Source organism: Gigantopelta aegis, chromosome 3 (genome assembly GCF_016097555.1).
Source record: "Gigantopelta aegis isolate Gae_Host chromosome 3, Gae_host_genome, whole genome shotgun sequence".
Lineage (NCBI taxonomy): Eukaryota > Metazoa > Mollusca > Gastropoda > Neomphalida > Peltospiridae > Gigantopelta > Gigantopelta aegis.
In genome coordinates, this window is record NC_054701.1 from 53,302,163 (window position 1) to 53,321,397 (window position 19,235).

At 39.4% G+C, this 19,235-nt stretch overlaps 1 protein-coding gene and 1 long non-coding RNA gene across 3 annotated transcripts in view; one reads left to right on the top strand and one right to left on the bottom strand.

Moving 5' to 3' along the window:
- The window catches only part of LOC121368237 (kelch-like protein 12), a 151,993-nt gene that overhangs the window by 37,993 nt on the left and 94,765 nt on the right, over window positions 1-19,235 (bottom strand). The gene's annotated exons all lie outside the window — the stretch shown is intronic.
- Window positions 9,697-10,806, top strand: LOC121368238. Its single transcript, XR_005957491.1, has 3 exons — window positions 9,697-10,039; window positions 10,248-10,320; window positions 10,475-10,806. It is a non-coding gene; the product is annotated as an uncharacterized LOC121368238 (long non-coding RNA).

Here is a 19,235-nt window from a genome sequence, read left to right on the forward strand (position 1 = left end):
CCACTTGAGGGCAAATGCTTGCAGAAAGGAGTAATATATCAAGCTACCGTTAATACACTCGATAACAACAAGCAAGAAACATACGTTGGTTTGACCGAGAACACATTTAAGACGAGATATACTGCGCACACGAGCAGTTTTCAAAACGCAACACAGAAGAACGCAACAGCGCTAAGTCAGTACATTTGGACACTGAAGGATAGATTCACCCCATACACCATTAAGTGGAAAATTTTATCCAAAGCAAAATCATACTCTCCAGCGAGCAAAAGATGTAACCTCTGCCTGAAGGAAAAACTGTTCATAATGTATAAACCTGAAACCAGCACACTAAACTCCAAGAATGAACTCGTATCAGCATGTCGACACAGACGCAAATACCTTCTGTGCGCATACCACACATCACCTATTATAGACCTGCATAGTGACGTAACCTCGACGTCACAGAGTCCATTACGTCATCAGCTTTCCGTTGACGGTGTAATTAAATCTACATCTGATGAGTGAGAGCAATAATTCAACTCTCTCACGAAACAAGCCTGTCATGTAGAGAAAAACATACACTTTTTAACGATATATCTGGCTCCCACACGGTTGAGCACTCTATAAAATAGCGTCTTTCAACTCGAAAACGACTACTATTACAAAGCTCCTTATATTGTTGAGCACTCTGAAAGCCGCCATGGAATGTGTAAACTTTGGATACTCTACCAAAAATATACCGATCGCGAAACCTGATGACTACAGAAAATGCTTCTTAGAAAAGACCGAGTCATTCCTAAGGAGATTAAGATGGAGATCTTTCTTCTTCCTCAATCCCGAAGTTGCAACACAACAGAAAGAAACATACGGATTTAACACCACCAAATCCCCTCCTTCTATACCAGAACTCAAGAACTTCGAAGAAAAAATGGTAAGACTAGCTAAAAATCTACAATTTAACAACACATCAAGCAACCAACTACAGCGAAAACTCGCTAAGGACATAAACACTATAAAACATGACAAGAAACTACTCGTACCTGCCGATAAAACCACAAACTTTTACAAGCTAGACACCACCACTTACAACAGACTACTAGATAGCAACACAACCAAAGCATATAAAACAGCGCCACAGAACTCAGAACAAGAGATAACCACTAAAGACAAACACATTGCAGAAAAACTAAATCTAGCAGACCGCATAGATACAACAGCAAAAAGTGAAGCATTTATTACGTTAAAAGACCACAAACCAAACTTCTCCAATAAACCCACCTGTAGACTAATAAACCCATCTAAACCGGAAATTGGCATAATAAGCAAAAAAATCTTAGAGAGAATCAACAGAAAGATTCTGAACACAACCAGAACAAACCAGTGGAGGAACACGTCAGACGTGATTAAGTGGTTTAAAGCAATATCCAATAAATCCAACTATTCTTTCATATGTTTCGACATATGCGATTTTTATCCGTCCATAACAGAAAATCTCGTGAAACAAGCCCTACAGTTCGCATCCAAATTCGATGATATTTCTAGCGATGAGATGGAAATAATATTACAAGCAAGAAATTCACTGCTATTTAACAACAGCAAGGCATGGTGCAAAAGAGGCAAACAATCACGGTTTGATGTAACTATGGGTAGTTACGATGGAGCAGAAATTTGCGAAATAGTCGGGCTCTTTCTTCTTTCAGAACTACAAGCCAAATACGGCAACAATATAGGACTATATCGCGACGATGGCCTAGCTGCATTCAATGAGTCACCGAGAACCATAGAGATAATCAAAAAAGATATTTGCAGAATATTTGCAAACCATAAACTCAAGATCACCATAGTCGCCAACAAAAAATCTGTAGATTACTTAGACGTAACTCTAGACTTGAAAAGAGCTCAGTCAAACCCTATATGAAACCAAACAACACACCTTTATACATCCACAACAAGAGCAACCACCCTCCAAATATCATCCGCAGTATACCAAAAACAATAAATAAAAGGCTTTCTGATATATCTTCGAATGAGTGCATCTTTGAAGAAGCGAAACGCCCATATAAGGAAGCCTTACTCAAGAGCGGATATAACTATAACCTCAAATACACCCCAACAGCAGAAAACAACAGACGCAGAAACAACCGCAATAGAAACATCACCTGGTACAACCCACCATATAGCTCCAACGTGAAAACCAACGTAGGTCACCAGTTCCTCAGATTACTCGATGAGTGCTTTCCCAAAAGCAACCCTCTCCACAAAATTATAAATCGAAACACCGTTAAAATTAGCTATAGCTGCATGCCTAATGTTGGGAAAATAATTTCAGCGCATAACAAAACTCTACTTCAACAACACAGAGACAAAGACGCCGTTCCCCCCAGAGAATGCAACTGTAGACGAAGAGCTGAATGTCCACTTGAGGGCAAATGCTTGCAGAAAGGAGTAATATATCAAGCTACCGTTAATACACTCGATAACAACAAGCAAGAAACATACGTTGGTTTGACCGAGAACACATTTAAGACGAGATATACTGCGCACACGAGCAGTTTTCAAAACGCAACACAGAAGAACGCAACAGCGCTAAGTCAGTACATTTGGACACTGAAGGATAGATTCACCCCATACACCATTAAGTGGAAAATTTTATCCAAAGCAAAATCATACTCTCCAGCGAGCAAAAGATGTAACCTCTGCCTGAAGGAAAAACTGTTCATAATGTATAAACCTGAAACCAGCACACTAAACTCCAAGAATGAACTCGTATCAGCATGTCGACACAGACGCAAATACCTTCTGTGCGCATACCACACATCACCTATTATAGACCTGCATAGTGACGTAACCTCGACGTCACAGAGTCCATTACGTCATCAGCTTTCCGTTGACGGTGTAATTAAATCTACATCTGATGAGTGAGAGCAATAATTCAACTCTCTCACGAAACAAGCCTGTCATGTAGAGAAAAACATACACTTTTTAACGATATATCTGGCTCCCACACGGTTGAGCACTCTATAAAATAGCGTCTTTCAACTCGAAAACGACTACTATTACAAAGCTCCTTATATTGTTGAGCACTCTGAAAGCCGCCATGGAATGTGTAAACTTTGGATACTCTACCAAAAATATACCGATCGCGAAACCTGATGACTACAGAAAATGCTTCTTAGAAAAGACCGAGTCATTCCTAAGGAGATTAAGATGGAGATCTTTCTTCTTCCTCAATCCCGAAGTTGCAACACAACAGAAAGAAACATACGGATTTAACACCACCAAATCCCCTCCTTCTATACCAGAACTCAAGAACTTCGAAGAAAAAATGGTAAGACTAGCTAAAAATCTACAATTTAACAACACATCAAGCAACCAACTACAGCGAAAACTCGCTAAGGACATAAACACTATAAAACATGACAAGAAACTACTCGTACCTGCCGATAAAACCACAAACTTTTACAAGCTAGACACCACCACTTACAACAGACTACTAGATAGCAACACAACCAAAGCATATAAAACAGCGCCACAGAACTCAGAACAAGAGATAACCACTAAAGACAAACACATTGCAGAAAAACTAAATCTAGCAGACCGCATAGATACAACAGCAAAAAGTGAAGCATTTATTACGTTAAAAGACCACAAACCAAACTTCTCCAATAAACCCACCTGTAGACTAATAAACCCATCTAAACCGGAAATTGGCATAATAAGCAAAAAAATCTTAGAGAGAATCAACAGAAAGATTCTGAACACAACCAGAACAAACCAGTGGAGGAACACGTCAGACGTGATTAAGTGGTTTAAAGCAATATCCAATAAATCCAACTATTCTTTCATATGTTTCGACATATGCGATTTTTATCCGTCCATAACAGAAAATCTCGTGAAACAAGCCCTACAGTTCGCATCCAAATTCGATGATATTTCTAGCGATGAGATGGAAATAATATTACAAGCAAGAAATTCACTGCTATTTAACAACAGCAAGGCATGGTGCAAAAGAGGCAAACAATCACGGTTTGATGTAACTATGGGTAGTTACGATGGAGCAGAAATTTGCGAAATAGTCGGGCTCTTTCTTCTTTCAGAACTACAAGCCAAATACGGCAACAATATAGGACTATATCGCGACGATGGCCTAGCTGCATTCAATGAGTCACCGAGAACCATAGAGATAATCAAAAAAGATATTTGCAGAATATTTGCAAACCATAAACTCAAGATCACCATAGTCGCCAACAAAAAATCTGTAGATTACTTAGACGTAACTCTAGACCTTGAAAAGAGCTCAGTCAAACCCTATATGAAACCAAACAACACACCTTTATACATCCACAACAAGAGCAACCACCCTCCAAATATCATCCGCAGTATACCAAAAACAATAAATAAAAGGCTTTCTGATATATCTTCGAATGAGTGCATCTTTGAAGAAGCGAAACGCCCATATAAGGAAGCCTTACTCAAGAGCGGATATAACTATAACCTCAAATACACCCCAACAGCAGAAAACAACAGACGCAGAAACAACCGCAATAGAAACATCACCTGGTACAACCCACCATATAGCTCCAACGTGAAAACCAACGTAGGTCACCAGTTCCTCAGATTACTCGATGAGTGCTTTCCCAAAAGCAACCCTCTCCACAAAATTATAAATCGAAACACCGTTAAAATTAGCTATAGCTGCATGCCTAATGTTGGGAAAATAATTTCAGCGCATAACAAAACTCTACTTCAACAACACAGAGACAAAGACGCAGTTCCCCCCAGAGAATGCAACTGTAGACGAAGAGCTGAATGTCCACTTGAGGGCAAATGCTTGCAGAAAGGAGTAATATATCAAGCTACCGTTAATACACTCGATAACAACAAGCAAGAAACATACGTTGGTTTGACCGAGAACACATTTAAGACGAGATATACTGCGCACACGAGCAGTTTTCAAAACGCAACACAGAAGAACGCAACAGCGCTAAGTCAGTACATTTGGACACTGAAGGATAGATTCACCCCATACACCATTAAGTGGAAAATTTTATCCAAAGCAAAATCATACTCTCCAGCGAGCAAAAGATGTAACCTCTGCCTGAAGGAAAAACTGTTCATAATGTATAAACCTGAAACCAGCACACTAAACTCCAAGAATGAACTCGTATCAGCATGTCGACACAGACGCAAATACCTTCTGTGCGCATACCACACATCACCTATTATAGACCTGCATAGTGACGTAACCTCGACGTCACAGAGTCCATTACGTCATCAGCTTTCCGTTGACGGTGTAATTAAATCTACATCTGATGAGTGAGAGCAATAATTCAACTCTCTCACGAAACAAGCCTGTCATGTAGAGAAAAACATACACTTTTTAACGATATAATGTATACTGCAGGGAGGGAATCAGTTTCCAAAACCAGATTTATCATTCTTAAATTTGGATTATTGACGAAAAGGTATCCATAACCATAGGTATAATTATTGTATCAATGCATAACATATATATTTTGTTATATTATTGAAATAATCCATAATTAGTAATTGCAAACTGTCTGATCACTATTACTTGGGGTTTTTCTTATTGTTTGTAGAACATATACCATTTAATACCATCCACAAATTAAAATAATTTTTTTTTTTTTTTATATCTATAAATGAAGAAATAAAGAATGAAAGAAAAGAACAAACAAGTAAATAAATAATTAAATTGATATCTGCATACATATATATGTGCACAAGTTGCTCATTGCATTTAATTGTTGACATTCTAAAAATGACTATTATTAATGAATCGATTTGCAGTCATGCATGCTTTGTGTCATATTATAAGGATCCAATTGTATCGGTGAAAATTACAAGTATCTTGGTCTGGGTGTGTTTATTTTTGTATCATTAGAAGCGCTGCATTTCGTAGAACATCTATTAAAATCAGCTTTCGGGAATTTTTATCAGACATATTAATATTTTAAGCCATTTTAAAGGAAAATAAACCAAGGTTTATAGACTACTTTCAACTGGGTGTTTACTTAATTAGTTACGTTATTTGTGGTTATGTCTGTGACAGGGTGAGGATGACTACCCATGGAATCAAGCTTGATACAACTGGCTGGCTGCCCGTCTGCAGTCATAACCACTAACAAAAGAAAAGAAAATTTGCCATGGTACCATTTATGGACTTTCACACCTGTGACAAAACGAGATATTAGTTGAATTCAGACCCGTGATAATGCTGTATATGCATTCAGAGGAACGCAAGTGTTTTATTATAAAAACAAATATATATACATGTGTGTATATATATATATAATATATATATATATATATATTATTAATTTTTTAACGGCAATGAATTAGGACACAAAACTGAGGCATGGTGCAGTGCCCTTTTATATATTGCTAGCTAGAACACTGTATTCATTCAAGTGGTTTTATAGTAAACATAAACACAATAGATACCATTATGTGAATGTGTGTCATCGATCATCCCCTGGGTAACATTCATTTGATAATTCAGACGTTATGATCCCGTTTCTCAAGGCAAATAATAGTTCTACTATGACAGTAGTAGACAATGGGAGATCAGTTCTACTGACTGACCATGCAGTACTGCTTCTAACTATAGGCACTGTTACTGGAATTGATGCTAAACACATCTAAGTTTAGTAAATAATTATGAGTAATCATGAAAGTAATCGCTGATTACGATTACATTAGCAATGTAATCGATTACGATTGCGATTACATGACATTCTCAAACAATGTAATCGATTACGATTGCGATTACATAAAAACCTGTAATCGATTACAATTACGATTACCCCATCTTTGATATATATAAGAAACTGGTCAGCAAGAAGACTGTGAAAGCTGCAGCTATTTTGCGGAAGCCATTGCATGAACTGCACAAAGATTTCTGCAGCCATAAAATAAGCTTTTCGACATTTCCCAAATGCAGACCATCCAACGTGAAACTTATGGCACAAGACATATTATGCCAGTGTTTGTGCGAGTACTGCACAAATGTGGATCTCAAGCTGACCGTTGTCAATGCCATTGCTGCCATATGTGACTACAACAGTCGCATTAGACATGAAAGACATGCAGTTACTTTGACGACTTGTGATGGCAACAAAAAAGAGTGTTGTTACAGATCCTGTGACAAGTGTGGTGTTCACTTGATGAATGACCATCTTCGCCCTCTCCTACAGCATAATGGTGAGCTTTCCTGGCATCGTTGGGAGTCTAGGATGGTGACTTCAAATGGTAAACAGGTAAGACCTGATTTTAATATTTACCTCACCTTTTTTGTGTGTATAAATATGATTCAGCCCTCTACATTGCAGCCGATTTGGTCGCATATGCGATAATGTTTTTCATCTGGCAACTAAACTATTTCATACTATCTAGCATAGAGGGCTACTGATTATAGGAAAGTGTGTGTTGCCTTTTAAAATAATGTGTGGTAATGGAGAAATCATTTACAATTGACATAATTTTTGTATCAACAATGTTTGCTTTTATTAATGGAAGTATTCCTCTTTATATTTTGCAGGTAACACGAAAGGTGCTCGTTACGAAGAAAGGTCATGTTCACGAGTTAGTGTATGAACTGATGACGGAGGTGGCTTTTCTGTCCGAACATCTATTTCATGCAGATTGGCAGCACAAGTAGTTCATTGCACTAAAGAACACTAGTCCCTTTCCTGCCAACACTGTGTGTATGGTGATGGATTTCGCAGAGAACTTTGCATGCACCTACCAACAAGAAGTTCAGGCTGCACACTGGCATCACAAGCAGGTGACTGTGCACCCCACTGTCACATACTACAAGTGTTCCGCATGAAAAGAGACAGTGACAGAATCACTTGTTTTTATTTCTTCAGACAGGACACATGACTATCATGCAGTTCATGACTTCACTGAACGTGCTGTTCGTCACCTCAGAGAGACCAGAGGTTTGTCCATTGAGCACATTTGCCAGGGGACAGATGGCTGTGCAAGCCAATATAAGAGCAAAGGTCCATTCTCAGATATCTCCAGTTGTTTACGCGATTTTAACTGCACAATGGAGCGGAACTTCTTCGGATCGCAACATGGCAAGGGCCCTTCAGATGGAGAGAGTGCTGTAGTTAAACACCATGCAACATCGGCCATAATCACAGCACAAGCCATCATTGCATCAGCGAAGGATTTGTTCGAGTACTGCCAGAAGTCGTCACTAAACAAGCAGCCTCCAGCTGAAGGGTGTTCCCATTTTTTGCGGACATTTTTCTGGGTTGAACAAATCAACAGATCTCGAAATCACAGAGCTGTGAGTACTGTCAAAGGTACTCAGACATTCCACTTCATCAAATGTGTTAAAGACAATCAGATTGTGTCTGCTACAGTGTGGCACCAGATCAGGGCAGTGTGTAAACACCAGGCTTTGTGGACCATGCACAACCCATGTGCTTCAGAACCGAAGCCAGTGAAAGTGTGTGCCCCCCCCCCACAGTCGCAGGAGTCCACGGCAGATCACCCCATCTCTATTGACGTGTCATGCAGGTAAAGTGTGGGTTTTAGTATTACTTTATTTTTTAAAAATGCATATATATGCAACTAGTATAGAATGTTTTACGTTTCTTATATTGTGCCTAAAATAAATTCTTTTTTCCATTTATCTGAAGTTAAATGTTGTGGATGTTGTAACTTGTTGAATGTCCATAGTTCCATTTGAATTAAAAAAAATTCCAAAGTCATTATTTGTCAACTACATATAATTCATCGTTTTATACTTATACTTAATAGTATATTGTGGTTTGTTGTGTTTCAGGCAACTGGATGCGGATGACATCCCTGCCATGGATAGCATCTTGGCCCTGGATATGGGTGACTTCCCAGTTCTGGATGTGGGTGACTTCCCAGCCCTGGAAGTAAGCGACTTCCCAGCCCTGGAAGTAAGCGATGCCCCAGCCCTGGAAGTAAGCACCGCCCCAGCCCTGGAAGTAAACGCCGCCAACCCAGCCCTGGAAGTAAGCGATGCCACAGCCCTGGAAGTAAGCGACGCCCCAGCCCTGGAAGTAAGCGCCGCCCCAGCCCTGGAAGTAAGCGACGCCCCAGCCCTGGAAGTAAACGCCGCCAACCTAGCCTTGGAAGTAAGCGCCGCCCCAGCCCTGGAAGTAAGCGACGCCCTAGCCCTGGAAGTAAGCACCGCCCCAGCCCTGGAAGTAAACGCCGCCAACCCAGCCCTGGAAGTAAGCGCCGCCCCAGCCCTGGAAGTAAGCGACGCCCCAGCCCTGGAAGTAAGCGCCGCCAACCCAGCCCTGGAAGTAAGCGACGCCCCAGCCCTGAAAGTAAGCGCCGCCCCAGCCCTGGAAGTAAGCGACGCCCCAGCCCTGGAAGTAAACGCCGCCAACCTAGCCTTGGAAGTAAACGCCGCCAACCTAGCCTTGGAAGTAAGCGCCGCCCCAGCCCTGGAAGTAAGCGACGCCCCAGCCCTGGAAGTAAGCACCGCCCCAGCCCTGGAAGTAAACGCCGCCAACCCAGCCCTGGAAGTAAGCGCCGCCCCAGCCCTGGAAGTAAGCGCCGCCCCAGCCCTGGAAGTAAGCGCCGCCAACCCAGCCCTGGAAGTAAGCGACGCCCCAGCCCTGGAAGTAACAACGCCCCAGCCCTGGAAGTAAACGCCGCCAACCCAGCCCTGGAAGTAAGCGACGCCCCAGCCCTGGAAGTAAGCGACGCCCCAGCCCTGGAAGTAAGTGCCGCCAACCCAGCCCTGGAAGTAAGCGACGCCCCAGCCCTGGAAGTAACAACGCCCCAGCCCTGGAAGTAAGCGACGCCCCAGCCCTGGAAGTAAACAACGCCCCAGCCCTGGAAGTAAACAACGCCCCAGCCCTGGAAGTAAACGACGCCCCAGCCCTGGAAGTAAGCGACGCCCCAGCCCTGGAAGTAAACAACGCCCCAGCCCTGGAAGTAAACAATGCCCCAGCCCTGGAAGTAAGCGACACCCAGCCCTGGATTTCGACGACGCCCCAGCCCTGGATCTAGAGGATGACCTGGATGTATCAACAAGGTAAAGCAGTGTTTCTAGTTTTGATTTTTGATGTGTCTAATGTGAATTAGTTTTAGTTCATTACTCCATCTACAAACTATACAGATGTTTTTGTAGATAAATTTTCATTAAAGGACAAACATGTTCTTTGTTTTCAAGATACATTTTATTTATGGCAATTATATGTAAACGATAATCTCATATTTAATAGTGTTTCTTTTCCCTCCAGAAAATTGACAAAAGGCGCCTGGATCACGGTCACTTATGGAAATGAAAAACGTCAAACGGAATATGTTGGAAAGGTATGATATACTTGTATTAGCCTCAAATCTTTTAATAAATGTGTTGAAATGGGTTTTTTAGAAATCATGTTAAAATAATACTTTAATTTTTGCAATCTTTTATTGAAAATATTATTATTATTGCCATTTTTGTACATTATATTCTTTTTTGCAGGTCTTGGATATTGACAGTGATGCAGACGATATCCATGTACGATTCATGCGATGTCAAGGAAACTACTTCACCTGGCCAAATGTTGACGATGTAGCTTGGGTCAATCTCAGTCAAGTGAATAAAGTCCTTGGCCATCCCATAATCTCAATTCGAGACCAGTACATTTTTGAATAGACTTGATTTGAAAATAACAATATAAATGTTTGGTTAACAGAAATATGTTCATTGTTTTATATTTGTTGTTTTTATTTCACCATGTAACATACAGTGTATCTAGAATATCGATTGTTTCCATGTTGCAACTGTTATTATACATATATCAAACATCATTAAATTTGAAAATAAAATAAATAAATGTAACAGTTTGCTCTACAAAAGTACAGGTATGTTTGTTGTTTTATTTCATCATATAAACACATGTATCCTGTTTTCCCTTCTTTAAAAACTAAATCTTAAACATCAAATCTTGATGGTTTCCATGTTGCAACCGTAATAAAATTATTATAAAGGAATATACAAAACCAAAATAATACTCTTAACGACACAAATGGTTTAGAAGCTTGTTAAACAAATTAAATAAAAGAGATTAATTGCAAAATACTTTTGATTTAATGGAAATTTGACAGCTAAATTTGTATTTCCTGTTTCGATTTAAAAAAAAAAAAAATTGCAACATACAATACACAAAATATTTGAAGTATTGTGTTAAATTTCTAAAGTTCTATTTCTATTCATAACTGAGTGAACATTGTAAAATTTGGAATGTTAAAGATTGTTTTTAAACATTTTAATATTATGTTTGGTTTCCATGTTGCAACTGTAATTTCGTTGGATGACATTACTTAATCACACACCATGCATAAACCAGTGAGTAGACTATCTTTTTTGTTGTTTTACATGCTGTCTATGGGCTTTATCTATAACTGAGACACTAAGATTTGTTTTTTGAGGAATGTTTATTTTTGGGACTTCATGTCACAGAAGTGGCTACAGTTTCTGAGAACAATCCATATATGTATATATGATCCATTTGTGTTGACCTTGGCACATAGACTGCATGTCGATGTCAACTTGCGCTCTGGAACTGAAGTCCTTAGACAGGATTGGTTTGACGACAATTCCCTTGGTAGTTGTCCGTTTCCGTTTTCTCTGGCACTCGATGCACATGGACTTGAACAAGGTAATAGCATCCTGGGTGATGTTGGCGTACTTCTTGTTGAACTCCTTGATCGTCTTGTCTCGACCTCCATGACCAGTAGCGATGTGGGCGTGCTTGATGATGTCAAAGGTCTCCTTGATGGTAGCGAAGTACAGTGGATGTTCCTGGTTTGGCTTCTTTCTGATGAGCTTTTGAACGTCCCCACACTGCAGTAGTTCATATTTTTTAAGCAAGTAAAAGTGACGCGGTGATTTCTTGGGTGCCTGGGTGGCTTCCAGCAACTCGCCAACAGTCTTAATGTATTCGTCCTTAGGTAGCAAGATACACTTATTCTCTCCATAGCTCGTGTACAGCGAATGCCTGAAAGTCTCCTCTAGATCCATTTTGCTAGTGGGATGGGATGGGAAACTCTATTAACATGCCCATATCCACAGAGGTTCAGGCACGCCCATCCCAGACTTAGCATCTGACTTCGCCAGTGACCAATTCCGGGACAGGAGATTTTGCTAGTGGAAACTGGGAAACTCTTTTTACGTGCCCCTATCCACAAGGGTTCAGGCACGCCCACCCCGGATTCAGCCTCTGACAACGCCAGTGACCGACTCCGGGGCGGGAGGGGGGGGGGAAGTGTGTGAGAGAGGTGAAGGTGACAATTTTTAATAGTGTGGTAAGACCACTTAAAAACAAAGCCAAAGTTAAAAATAATTTGGGATCTATCATTACATATGTTTATATTTATATTAATATAAAGCACCTTAGTTATAATTAAACCTATAACATTCTATTGTTTTATAATATAATTAGTAGGTGCATAATTATAATTACATTTTCAATCGGGCAGTTCAAAAATAATATATACTATACTTATACATTTAATAATAATATCTATACATACATATACATTATATATATATATATATATATATATATATTTATTTTTAATTTCTTAATATAATTATGTAACTTTAGCCCTAGAGGTAAAAGGATTCGCAAAGGGGGGAACCCAGCACCACCGAGCAGTCCGGCGTTCCAACAGGCGGGGGCCCAATAAGGTAAGTCCGGATTTCCATGGGGGGGCGATCCGGGAGGCTTCCTAACAGGCATCCCTACCGGCCCAAACCGCCAACGCCCTATCGCACCCAAATATGCACCCTACCACGGCGTCCCCCCCCCCATCCCGCCCCCCCCAGGTTATCCATATAACACAGATGGGCCGTATTTAAATGAAATGAGTGATATAATATAATGATATATGAAAATAACCCGCGAGCCGCCGTCTGGTGTGGTTGTGAAACGTATTAGCAGTCATTGATGTTGGTAGTTGACGAGTGGATTGATCCTGTTCTTGGAGTGAGGTGCCCTCGCCGTTCTCCTCAAGCATTCGTGAGCTCTACACCCCGAAGGGTGCGCCACCTAAACGGATGACAAATGTCATTGCTATATAATCCTCGGTGTCACCCAAGTAACCACTTATTCGTTAAGTGGGTGGCTCCGAGTACCGGTCAGGTTTTTTTGTTTGTATATATACAATTGACCGATCAAATTAATACCGTTTAAAACCTGTTTGATAATTAAAAAGAACGGGTACATGTACATTAAAATAATGATATTTTTTTTAAAATGCTAAGAGGAAAGATTTAACAATAATAACTCACTTTATTATAACAATTAATTAAAAGTATAATAACTATACCATACTTAAATAAAATCTAAAACACATTCACACACAGCCATAAATTCCGCCCATGAAGGGCGGCACAGACACTGCCAGGTGTCCGCGCCGCCAAGGCAAGGCGGAAAAACAACATTCACGCAACCACTCTCACACTAGGTTCAGATTATACTTTTTGGCCAGCTAAAAGTGCGGACCAAATAGAAAACATTTATAACGGGACCGGGTTCTAATTGGTCAGAACCCGGGCCCAGAAAGCCAATCGCCCCAGCACCCAATAGTTAATCATTCCAGTAAAGATAACAGTGAAGAGTAGACGTGCTAGCAGCGGCCAGCAAAGAAAGAAGAAAAGTGGAGCGAAAGTTTCCATACGGTTAGATTGGGAGAAGTAGTGAAGAATACCGGACAGGATAATGTCCCAAGGTTACCCACGGCAAGACCCGGCTCTCCGGATATCACCGAATGGCACCTCGGGAACACTCGTGAGCGACATTCAGCAATTAAGACAGAAGAAAGAATACACAGTGTGTGTTAGAAGTGAACCGGATCGATATTCGACACTCAGTATGGAAGGGTGCGTTGCGATTGGCTGAATCTCGATCCCTAGTCGGAGTCGTTTGAGATAAAAGAAAAGCCAGTGTTAAGAAACAACAGGCGAAGATTGAGCAGCTGCGATTGGCTGGATTTCGATTCCTTCTCTGGAAAAAAAAGAAAGAAAGGAATGTGGATGTTACAACTCTCCAGCCAATCGCCAACCTGTGAATGAAGATTATTGTGTGTAGGCTGTTCGGTGTCTCTAAAATTGTTTAAAAAGAAAAAGAGATTTATTAGTATAATTAATTAAAAGGAAATAGACATTTATGGTTAAAAAGAGTTAAACATTTTTTATAAAAGGAGGAAGTTATTCGGTTTGTCCACGGGAGGGTAAGGCCAGCGCCATTACCACCGTGGGCAAGGTTTGCCACCAGCCAACTGTCCGCCGCTGTAAGGTGAGTTTAAGAATTAAGCAGGCTCCTGGTTGAGTGTAGATTTATAGTCCTCGGACCGCCCTCGACCCAATTTACTTAGTTATCATATTATGTGCCAGCTACTTATTATATATGTATTTTAGTATCTTTTACGAAGTTTAAAATAGCCCGTTCCACCTCCTGTTTGAGAGCGGGGGGCGGGTTAAATATTTTAACCGGATTAAATTTAATTTTACATTTATCTATTATTATTTTAAGAATATCTCTTTCCTTAGTGTATTTTTTACAATAAAAAAGAAAATGTCTTACATTATCTAATTTTTTACAGATAGTACAGAGTGCCGTATTACTTTTTTTAATTTTAAATTGGGTGTCGTTCAGACCAAAAACAACACCAAGGCGCAGTTTAGTAATAATTGTTTCAGTTTTAACATTTAGATAAGTAGGTCTTTTCGAATTAACTTTAGGTTTGATTAAATAGTGCCATAGCCTTGTTTTAATATTCCATTCGGTTTGCCAAAATTTGAGAATATTTTTATGGGCTATGGCCATAGTTTCATTAAGATTAATATTAATATTGATTTCAATTTTGTCTATATCTAGGGCTTTTTTAGCTAGTAGATCTGCATTTTCGTTGCCAGAGATGCCGACATGAGCAGGAACCCATTCCAAAGTTATAAATAACCCTTTACTATTGTTATAATTAATCATGTTTATAATTTGCTTAATTAGATAAGAACTCTTGAATTTTAGATTCTGGAGAGCTTGTAGTGAGCTCAAAGAGTCAGATATTATAAGAAATTTTTGGGGGGTCGAGAAATTAGTAATATTAGTAAGAATCCACTTGAGTGCAGAGTAGATCGCCATCAGTTCAGTAGTAAATACCGAAACGTGGTCAGTCACTCTGGCGTAGTGGGAGCTAGAAATGTTAGGTAAGCTAGGCCTGACACAGTAGGCCATGCCTGCTTTACCAGAAAGTGGGTCCTTGGAGCCATCTGTATATATGTGGATGTACTCAGAATAATAGTCATTTAAAGCTGCTCTAAATATTATATTTTTAAATGGTTCAAATTCTGTTTTTAAGGTTTCCTTTCTTAGAAGCAAAGGGACATTCGGCGGTTTAATTAACCAGGGTGGCACCAAGGGGGGAGAGTACTTGTCCAGATTAATATCCAAGAGTTCTAAATTAGACGTCATTCTATTATTAAAATTAACTGCGGAATCAATATTGATATGTAAATAATCATCATTATTTGGTTTAATGGTTGCTACAGGATTTAGTGGTACTAGGTATTTAGCTTTAAACCAGTGTTTAAGACAAAGCTGGGTGCGCCTAACACTAAGGGGAAGAATGTTTAGCTCCACACGCAGACTGTCATTTGGTGTGCCCGGGGAGATTTTGGTTATAATTCTAAGCCCTTTATTGTATATTGATTCTAGCTTATCAAGCTGGAAAATTGATGCACAGCAGAAGGCTTGGGCACCATATTGTAACCTGGAGACGATAAATGCTTCGAAAATCATTAAAAGTGTATGTCTGTCAGCCCCCCACTTAGTTGCAGATATAACTCTAAGTAAATTAATATAATTATTACATTTTTTAACTACATCTTTTATATGTTCATTAAAAGAAAGTGCTGGGTCAAAAATGACTCCCAGAAATTTAACTGACGTTACCTGAGCTATGGGATGATTATCTAGTGTTAAATTAAGTTTATACCGTCTCTGGAAATTATTATTAGTAAAAAGAATAGCAGAGGTCTTAGATCTTGAGATGGTAACACCCCAGGTTTCAGCCCAATTTTGAAGTATATCTATATCTTTTTGGATATCTATTTTAATCTTTTCTATACACTTTCCAGTTCGCCAAAAAGCTGTGTCGTCAGCAAATAGACCAATACTAAGCTTGGTGTCCTCATTAGACGAGCCAGTGAGGGCAGTAGCTAGATCATTAATAAAAATACTGAAAAGCGTTGGGGCTATTACAGATCCCTGGGGTATGCCATTCTCAAGGTTAAGAATATCAGAGAATGTTTCAGTAACATTAACAGTAAAAGTTCTATTGTTAATAAAACGTTCAATAAATGCAAACATAGGCCCTCTAATGCCCATGTTATACACTTTAATTAGTAACCCGTGTCGCCAAACCATATCATAGGCCTTTTCCAGATCAACAAATATTCCGACCACTTTGTCGCCATGACTTAAAGCATTTGCAATTTCTGATTGGAGTCGAAAAAGGTGGTCGGCAGTAGAGTGGGTTTTTTCTGAAGCCACTCTGATATATGGTCAAAAGATGGTTACTTTCTAAATAGTAGCTGAGTCTGGAATTAACCATGGCCTCCATGGTTTTGCAAACACTGGATGTTAGTGAGATTGGACGGTAATTAGATGGGTTAGATAAGTCTTTCCCTTTCTTGGGGAGGCTGACAACCTCAGCATGTTTCCATGCTAAGGGGAGATAACCCTGTTTCCAGGCTTTATTATAAAGTTCCAGGAAAAGTCTGAGGGTAGCTTCTGGCATGTTTTGGAAAAAGAGATAGCTGAATTTATCTGGCCCAGGGGCGGTACCTTTCCTGTGAGCAAAAGCCTCAGTCATTTCCTGGAGGGAAAATGGAATGTTATAATCTATATTATGTTTAGAAAATTTAGCATCCAGGGGGACCTTATAGTTTTTTTCTATATTTTCTTTTATATTAGAGAATTTTTGTGGAAAATTACCATTACTTGAGTTTTCTTGAAAGGTTTGTCCAAATATTGTAGCTTTTTGTTGGTTAGTGGTATAGAGTTTATTGGCTTTTAGTAAAGAAGATTTAGCAAGAGTTTTTCCCTGAATGCGTTTTATTTTTGCCCATACTTCTGTAACCCTAGATTGCCTGTTTAATGATGAGCAAAATTTATTCCATGAATCTTTTTTAAGTCTAAACAATTCTTGTGTAACTTTAAATTTACTTTCTTTAAATTTACCTAAATTATCCAGAGTTTTATCACTCTGGTATTTCTTACGCATTTTATTTCTGTATTTAATAATATTAGCTAGATTATCATTCCACCAAGGTACTGAATTATATCTGACTTTAGCATTTGAAATTGGGATAGTTTTATTTGCTATTATTGTAATCTTATCAATCAAATTTTTATTAAATTTATCTATATTATTACTTCTAATATCCTCCGGCCTAAGATTCAAGCATAACTGATAGAAACCTGGCCAATCTGCTTTATTAAAATTCCATTTTTCTTTAGTTTTCGGTGTTTCCCTCCATGTCCCATTTAAGTTATAGTATGTAATAATAGGGAGATGGTCACTATTAAAATCATTAATGACCTGCCACTCACATTTAGACGCCATCTCCTCTGAGACCATAGTGAGGTCTAGCCAGGTCCAGGTAAGGTAGGAGTCAGAAAAAAAGGTTGGAGACCCATCATTTAAACAAACAGTTTTAACAGTTTCTATAAATTGTTCCATAATAAGCCCCTGTTTATCGTTAGTAGTAGATCCCCATAAAGAATTACGGCAATTAAAATCTCCTAAAATAATTAATTTATTAGTTTGTGTTTTAGAAATGGAATCCAAATAATTATTTATAGTAAGTTTATTGTGTTGGCTACCTGGGTGAACATAAAAATTATAAATATCTATATTCTCGACTCCGCCATACACTGTAGTGCCCAAGACCTCAATATTATTTTTGGTCTCATTGAGCGGGATGCGGGAGTAGGACATGTCATTCCTGATGAAAGTAGCTATACCTCCTCTGGTAGAAAATTTATTATTATAAAAAAAACCAAAATACCCCGGAATATTAAAGTTTCTAAAATATTTTTTATTTTTAGTTTTATCTTGGTTATCATTATCTAGCCAGGTTTCTTGTATGCAAATAACATCTATGGCCGGTTTAGCGTCTACTATATATTTTTTTAATTCGTCTCCATGGTTTAGTGATTTAATGCCTTTAGCATTCCACTGGAGAATGGCCAAACCTTTAAATTTATCTATTTTAATTTTAGTTTGTTTATTAGCGCTGTTGTTGTTATTGTTAATATTATCGCTATTATTTACACTATTGTTATTGTTACTGTTATTGTTAAGTTTGGTTAGGTATTTGGGTATAACTTTATTTCTCGTGTCTCCCATAATTGGTTTGAGGCAGTACTAATTATAAGCTCTATTAGTTTAAATAATCTAGTCTATATTATGATGACTAGGCGTGGAGACAGGAGTTGGTTTGGCCATTCTCGGTGCATACCAGTTAAAGCTATTTGTTAAAACTTTTGGGTCTTTGATAATAATACCAAGGTGGTGCGAAAAGGCTAGACAGGCTGAGTGCGTAGCCATTTTAATGGTTTCCTCTTGTATATTTCCCTTAATAGGTACCCCCAGGGAACCGTCCAGAAACAGCCCCGTTAAAACCCGCAGAAGTTGTTCTGCTGTTATGGGCTGATCTGGGCCGTTGTTTATATTTCTCATTAAGGGGGGGGGGCTTTGTGTAGGCGTTCCCAGCATTAAAGTTATTAGTTCTAAGAAGGGGGGGGGGGGTGGGGCGGCTGCCGGTGTGTGTCTTTGACGCTCGACTGGGTTATAAGCCCCCCTTGGCGGGTGGACGGACTCCTCTCTGGGCTTGGAGTTTAGTACCCGAATGGCTTCCTGATGGTGGTGGCACTCCTGGCTATGAGTGTAGTGCTGACCCTTACAGTTGGCACATTTTAATGCCTTGGTGCATGGGTTGTCCGTCCCCCGCTTTGGGTGCTTGTCCCCACACCTAAAGCAGACTGGGTCCCCCCTGGAACGACATTTTTTTTATGCTGTGTCCCCATCTCTGGCACTGCGCACATTTTATCGGTTTTGGTCTGAACATTAATAATGGATAGGATTGGGACCTGAAAATTATCAGGTCCACACAGTTATTTTTATCTTTTAGCAACACGTCCCAGTAGCCATTTTTCCAAATTGTAACATTT